The sequence below is a fragment of the Phocoena phocoena genome, chromosome 1, assembly GCF_963924675.1.
Source record: "Phocoena phocoena chromosome 1, mPhoPho1.1, whole genome shotgun sequence".
NCBI classification, from domain to species: domain Eukaryota; kingdom Metazoa; phylum Chordata; class Mammalia; order Artiodactyla; family Phocoenidae; genus Phocoena; species Phocoena phocoena.
Genome location: NC_089219.1, coordinates 130,247,842 through 130,256,137, shown reverse-complemented (window position 1 = coordinate 130,256,137; position 8,296 = coordinate 130,247,842).

Sequence of the window (8,296 nt, the reverse complement as noted above, 5' to 3'; positions counted from 1 at the left end):
AATCATCACCACTGTCTAATTTTAGAACATTTTACCAGCCCGAAGAGACACACCATATCTATTAGTAGTCACTGCCCATTCCTCCCTTCCACAAGTCCCTGGCAACTACTAATCTACTTTTTATCTCTATGGATTGCCTGTTCTGAACATTTCAGAGATAGATAGATCAGATAGATAGATAGATCAGAGATAGATCATATAGTCTGTTGCCTTTTGTATCTGGCTTCTTTCGCTTTGCATAATGTTTTTAAGGTTTATCCATGTTGTAATATGTGTCAGTATTCCTTTTTATCGCTGAACAATAGTCCATTGTATGGATTCAACTTTATCCATTCATTAATTGATGGACACTTGAGTTTCTACTCATTTGACTATTATAAATAATGCTGCCATGAATTTTTGTGTACAAATTTTTGTGTGGCCTCATGCTTTCATTTCTCTTGGGTATATATTTAGGAGTAGAATTGCTGGGGTCATATAGTACCTCTATTTCTGACCTTTTGAGGAATTGCCAAACTTTTTCCATACTTCCATTCCCATAAGCAATATATATGAGGATTCCAATTTCTCCACATTGTTATCAACATTTGTTATTATCTTAAAAAAATTTATTTAGCTGTTCTAGTGGGTATGAAGTATCTTAATGTAGTTCTGATTTGCATTTCCTTAATTACTGGTGATGTTAAACATTTTTTCAAGTGCTTACTGGCCATTTGTATATTTTCTTTGGAGAAATGTCTCTGAATCTTTTGCCCATTTTTAAGTTGAGTTGTCTTCTTATGTTTTTAATTGAAGTATAGGTGATTTATAATATTATATTAGTTTCAGGTGTACAGCATAGTAATTCAATATTTTAATAGAATTTAAAGTTACTACAAAATAATGGCTACACTTCCCTGTGCTGTTCAATATATCCTTGTTGCTTATTTATTTTATGTGTAGTAGTTTATATCTCTTAATCCCCTACCCCTATCTTGCCCCTCCCGTCTTCTCTCTCCCACTGGTGACCACTAGTTTGTTCTCTATATCTGTGAGTCTGTTTGTTTTGTTATATTCATTTGTTTTATAAAAATTTTTTTAGACTCCACATGTAAGTGATAACATAGAGTATATGACATTCTCTGACTTATTTCACTAAGCATAATACCCTCTAGGTCCATCCATGTCGTTGCAAATGGCAGAATTTCATTCTTTTTTATGGCTGAGTAAACATACATATATAAACACACACACAGACACACAGACACACACACACACGACACATCTTCTTTATCCATTCATCTCTTTGTTTTGCTTTGTTTTTTTTGGTTTTATTTTTGGCCACACCAGTCAGCTTGTGGGATCTTAGTTCTCCAATCAGGGATTGAACCTGGGCCCTGGCAGTGAAAGTACCAAGTCCTAACCACTGGACCACCAGGGAGTTCTATATCCACTTATCTCTTGAGGGACACTTTGGTTGCTTTTATATCTTGGCTATTGTAAATTGATACTGCTATGAAAATTGGGATGCATGTTTCTTTTTGAATTAGTGTTTTCATTTTCTTCAGATATACACTCAGGAGTGGAACTGTTGGATCATATGGTAGTTCTATTTTTAGTTTTTTGAGGAATCTCCATACTGTTTCCACAGTGGCTGCACCAATTTACATTCCCACCAACAGTGCAAGAGGGTTCCCTTTTCTCTATATCCTTGCCAACATTTGTTATTTATGGACTTTTTGAAGATGGCCATTTTGACAGGTGTGGGGGGATAACTCATTGTGGTTTTGATTTGCGTTTCTCTGATGATTAGTGATGTTGAGTGTCTATTTGTATGCCTGTTGGCCATCTGTATGTCTTCTTTGGAAAAATGTCTGATTTTTGAAAAATTCAGATCTGCCCATTTTTTAATCAGACTTTTTGGTTTTTTGATGTTGAGTTGTCTGAGCTGTTTGTATATTTTGCATAAAACCCCCTTGTTGGTTGCATCATTTGCATATATTCTGTAGGTTGTCTTTCCTTTTTGACCATGGTTCCTTTTGCTGTGCAAAAGCTTTTAAGTTTAATTAGGTCCCCTTTGTTTATTTTTGCTTTTGTTTCTTTTGCCTTTGGAGACAGATCCAAAAAATTATTGCTGTGATTTATGCCAAACAGTGTTCTGCCTATGCTGTGTTCTAGGAGTTTTATCGTTTCAGGTCTTACATTTAGATCTTTAATCCATTTTGAGTTTATTTTATTTTATTTTATTTTATTTTTTTTTTGTGGTACGCGGGCCCCTCACCGCTGTGGCCTCTCCCGCTGCGGAGCAACAGGCTCCGGACGCGCAGGCCCAGCGGCCATGGCTCACGGGCCCAGCCGCTCCGCGGCATGTGGGATCCTCCCACACCGGGGCACGAACCCGTGTCCCCTGCATCGGCAGGCGGACTCCCAACCACTGCGCCACCAGGGAAGCCCTTGAGTTTATTTTTATATATGGTGTGAGAAAATGTTCTAATTTCATTCTTTTACATGTAGCTGTCCAGTTTTCCTAGCACCACTTATTGAAGAGACCATCTTTTCTCCATTGTATAGTCTTGCCTCCTTTGTCATAGATTAATTGACCATAAGTGTGTGGGTTTATTTCTGGGCTCTTTTTTCTGTTCCTTGATCTAATTTTCTGTTTTGTGCCAGCACCATGCTGTTTTGATTACTGTAGTTTTGTAGTATCCTCTGAAGTCAGGGCATGTGATACCTCCAGCTTTGTTCTTTTATCTCAAGATTGCATTGGAGTATTTTGTGGTTACATATAAATTTTAGTATGATTTGTTCTAGTTCTGTGGAAAATGCCATTGGTATTTTGAGAGAGATTGCATTAAATCTGTAGATTGCTTTGTGTAGTGTGGACATTTTAACAATATTAATTCTTCTAATCCAGAAACATGGGATGTCTTTCCATTTCCATTTATCATCTTCAAATTCTTTCATTCATGTTTTATAGTTTTCAGAGTATAGGTTTTTCACCTCTGAGGTTACAGTTATTCCTAGGTTTTCTTAATGCGATTTTGAATAGGATTTTAAACAGGCTTGTTTTCTTGCTTTCTCTTTCTGATAGTTCATTATTAACATATGGAAAAGCAACAGATTTTTGTATATTAATCTTGTATCCTGCAACTTTACTGAATTCGTTTATTAGTTCTAATAGTTTTTTGGTGGAGAATTTAGGGTTTTCTATATAGAGTATCTTGTCATATGCAAATAGTGTCTTTATGTCAAAGAGTGTTTTTCTTATGTTTTCCTCTAAGAGTTTTATAGTGTCTGGTCTTACATTCAGGTCTTTAATCCACTTGAAGTTTATTTTTGTGTATGGTGTTAGAGAGTGTTCTAATTTCATTCTTTTACATGTAGCTGTCCAGTTTTCCCAGCACCACTTACTGAAGAGGCTGTCTTTTCTCCACTGTATGTTCTTGCCTCCTTTGTCGTAAATTAGGTGCCCATATGTGCGTGGGTTTATCTCTGGGCATTCTATCCTGTACCATTGATCTATACTGGTTTTGTGCCAGTACCATACTGTCTTGATTACTGTAGCTTTATGGTATAGTTTGAAGTGGGTGAGCCTGATTCCTCCAACTGCATTTTTCTTTCTCAAGATTGCTTTGGCTATTTGGGGTCTTTTGTGTTTCCATATGAATTGTAAAATTTTTTGTTCTAATTCTGTGAAGAATGCCATTGGTAGTTTGATAGGGATTGCATTGATACTGTAGATTGCTTTGGGTAGTATAGTCATTTTCACAATATTGATTCTTCCAATCCCAGAACATGGTATATTTTTCCATCTGTTTATGTCATCTTTGATTTCTTTCATCAGTGTTTTATAGTTTTCTGAGTACAGGTCTTTTGCCTCCTAGTGCAGGTTTATTCCTAGGTATTTTATTATTTTTGTTGTGATGGTAAGTGGGATTGTTTCCTTAATTTCTCTTTCTGATTTTATATTGTTGGTGTATAAGAATGCCAGAGATTTCTGTGCATTAATTTTGTATCCTGCAACCTTACCAAATTCATTTATTAGTTCTAGTAGTTTTCTGGTGGCATCTTTAGGATTTTCTATGTATAGTATCATGTCATCTGCAGACAGTGACAGTTTTACTCCTTCTTTTCCAATTTGGATTACTTTTATTTCTTTTAAGACTTCCAAAACTATGTTGAATAATAGTGGCAAGAGTGGATATCCTTGTCTTGTTCCTGATCTTAGTGGAAATGCTTTCAGTTTTTCACCATTGAGGATGATGCTTGCTGTGGGTTTGTCATATATGGCCTTTATTATGTTGAGGTAGTTTCCCTCTATGCCCATTTTCTGGAGAGTTTTTATCATAAATGGGTGTTGAATTTTGTCAAAAGCTTTTTCTGCATCTATTGAAGTGATCATATGGTTTTTATTCCTTAATTTGTTAATATGGTGTATCTCATTGATTGATTTGCGTGTATGTAAGAATCCTTGCATCCCTAGGATAAATCTCACTTGATCATGGTGTTTGATCCTTTTAATGTGTTGTTGGATTCTGTTTGATAGTATTTTGTTCTGGATTTTTGCATCTATGTTCATCAGTGATATTGGTCTATAATTTTCTTTTTTTGTGATATCTTTTCTGGTTTTGGTATCAGGGTGATGGTGGCTTTGTAGAATGAATTTGGGAGTGTTTCTCCCTCTGCAATTTTTTGGAAGAGTTTGAGAAGGATGGGTGTTAGTGCTTCTCTAAATGTTTGATAGAATTCACCTATGAAGCCACCTGGTCCTGGAGTTTTGTTGGTTGGACGATTTTTAATTATAGTTTGAATTTCATTACTTGTGATATGTCTGTTTATATTTTCTTATTCTTCCTAGTTCAGTCTTGGAAAATTGTACCTTTCCAAGAATTTGTCCATTTCTTTGTGGTTTTCCATTTGATTGGCATATAGTTGTTTGTAGTAGTCTCCTATAATCCTTTGTATTTCTGCGGTGTCATTTGTGACTTCTCCTTTTTCATTTCTAATTTTATTGATTTGAGTCCTCTCCATCTTTTTCTTGAGGAGTCTGGCTAATGGTTTATCAATATTGTTTATCTTCTCAAAGAACCAGCTTTCAGTTTTATTGATCTTTGCTATTGTTTTCTTTGTATCTATTTCGTTTATTTCTGATCTGATCTTTATGATTTCTTTCCTTCTACTGACTTTGGGTTTTCTTTGTTCTTCTTTCTCTACTTGTTTTAAGTGTAGGGTTAGATTGTTTATTTGAGATGTTTCTTGTTTCTCGAGGTAGGCTTATATTGCTATAAACTTCATTCTTAGAACTGGTTTTGCTGCATCCCATAGCTTTTGGATTGTCGTATTTTCGTTGTAATTGGTCTGTAGGTATTTTTTGATTTCCTCTTTGATTTCTTCAGTGATCTCTTGGTTATTTAATATTGTATTGTTTAGCTCCATGTGTTTGTGTTTTTTATGTTTTTTCCCCTGTGATTGATTTCTAACTTCATAGCGTTGTGGTCAGAAAAGATGCTTCATATGATTTCAATGTTCTTAAATTTACTGAGGCTTGATTTGTGACCCAAGATGCGATCTATCCTGGAGAATGTTCAATGTGCTCTTGAGAAGAAAGTGTAATCTGCTGTTTTGGGATGGAATGTCCTGTAAATATCAACTAAATCTATCTGGTCTGTTGTGTCATTTAAAGCTTGTGTTTCCTTATTAATTTTCTGTCTGGATGATCTGGCCATTGGTGTAAGTGAGGTGTTAAAGTCTCCCACTATTATTGTGTTACTGTTGATTTCCTCTTTTATAGCTGTTAGCAGTTGCCATATGTATTGAAGTGCTTGGGTGTTGGGTGCATAAATATTTATAATTGTTAACTCTTCTTCTTGGATTGATCCTTTGATCAATATGTGGTGTCCCTCCTTATCTCTTGTAACAGTCTTTATTTTAAAGTCTATTTTGTCTGATACGAGTATTGCTACTCCAGCTTTCTTTTGATTTCCGTTTGCATGGAATATCTTTTTCCATCCCTTCACTTTCAGTCTGTTTGTGTCCCTAGGTCTGAAGTGGGTCTCTTGTAGACAGCATATATATGGGTCTTGTTTTCATGTCTATTCAGCCAGTCTGTGTCTTTTGGTTGGAGCATTTAATCCATTCATGTTGAAGGTCATTATTGATATGTATGTTCTGATTACCATTTTCTTAATTGTTCTGGGTTTGTTTTTGTGGGTCATTTTCTTCTCTTGTGTTTCCCACCTAGAGAAGTTTCTTTAGCATTTGTTGTACAGCTGGTTTGGTGGTGCTGAATTCTCTTAGCTTTTGCTTGTCTGAAAAGCTTTTGATTTCTCTGTTGAATCTCAGTTAGATCCTTGCTGAGTAGAGTAATGTTGGTTGTAGGTTTTTCTGTTTCATCACTTTAAGTATATCCTGCCACTCCCTTCTGGCCTGCAGAGTTTCTGCTGAAAAATCAGCTGATAACCATATGGGGATTACTTTGTATGTTATTTTTTGTTTTTCTCTTGCTGCTTTTAATATTTTTTCTTTGAATTTAATTTTTGTTAGTTTGATTAACATGTGTCTTGGTGTGTTTTTCTTAGGGTTTATCCTGTATGGGACTCTCTGCACTTCCTGGACTTGGGTGACTATTTCCTTTCCCATGTTAGGGAAGTTTTCACCTATAATCTCTTCAGATATTTTCTCATACCCTTTCTTTTTCTCTTCTTCTTCTGGGACCCCTATAATTCAAATGTTGGTGCATTTACTGTTGTCCCAGAGATCTCTGAGATTGTCTTCAATTCTTCTCATTCTTTTTTCTTTATTCTGCTCCTTGGCAGTTATTTGCACCATTTTGTTTACCAGCTCACTTATTAGTTCTTCTGCCTCAGTTATTCTGTTATTGATTCTGTCTAGTGTATTTTTCATTTCAGTTATTTGTTTGTTCTTTAGTTCTTCTAGATCTTGGTTAAATATTTTTTTATTTTCTCAGTCCATCCCTCCATTCTATTTCTGAGATTCTGGATCATCTTTACTATCATTACAATGAATTCTCTTTCAGGTAGATTGCCTGTTTCCTCTTCATTTGTTTGGTTTTGTAGGGTTTTACCTTGTTCATTCATCTGTGACATATTTTTTTGCTGTCTCATTTTTTTCTTTTTTTTAAATGAGTGGGATTGTGTTCCTGTCTTGGTGATTGTTTGGCCTGAGGCTTTCAGCACTGGAATTTGTAGGCTGTTGTGTAGAGGTGGGTCTTGGTGCTGAGTTGAGGACCTCCATGAGACCTCACTCTGATGAATATTCCCTAGGGACTGAGGTTCTCTGTTAGTCCAGTGGTTCGGGCTCGGAGTTCCCAGTGCAGGAGCTTCAGCCTGACCCCCGGCTCATGAACCAAGATACTGCAAGCCATATGGGGTGGCAAAAAAAAAAAAAAAGAGAATCATAACAAAGTAAAAAATAGAATTAAACTAGTAAACTAACAGATACGTGAGAAAGAATATAAAAATAAAAACGTAGATAACTAAACAAGCAGAATTTACAACTGTACCACAATAGTGAAAAAGAGGAGGGAAAAGAAAAAAAAGAAAAAACGAAAAAGGGGGGGAGGCCTTAGCTGTGGAGGGCGGGGCCTAAGCAAGGGCAAGGTTTGGGTGGTGGGTGTGGCCTATGCTCAGGACCCACAGGGCTGGAAAAGGCCCTGGGGGCTGTGGGGGGCGGGGTTTAGCCTCAACACAAAAGAAGGGGCTCAGGCTTGCCTACCACCCCTGGTCTCAGAGAGTGGGGGACCTCACCTGGGAGCCCAGGAGGCTTCCTGGGCTCGAATGGGTGGGGCAAATGCCCTCTGCTCCTCTCCCGCTCCTCTCAGAGGACCCCTCCTGCCTGCCTGTCCTGATCTCCCTGGCGTCCCCCCCTATGCCCCCAGTACCAATGCGGCCATGGGGAAGCGGAGCCCTGGAGGGCAGGAGACCACCCTGGGAGCTCAGCAGGCTCCCTGGGCCTGAGTGGGTGGGGCAGTTGCCCTCTGCTGCTTTCCCACTCCTCCTGGAAGGCTCTTCCCGCCTGCCTGTCCTGATCTCCTGGCCTCAGGGGTGCTGATTCTGTCTGGCTTCCACTTCTCCTCCCCTCTCAGTCCCACCATTTCACTTCGGGGTTCCTCCCATCTCCTTGGGCGTCAGGGTTTCCCACCAGTGGCTGGCAGGTGCCCTAGTTGTGGGGAGATGCTAACTTGGAGTCTTCCCACACTGCCATCCTGACTCATTTTGGTATTAGGGTAATGGTGGCATCATAGAATGCATTTGGGAGTGTTCTCCCATCTTAAAAAATTTTCGGAATAGTTTGAGAA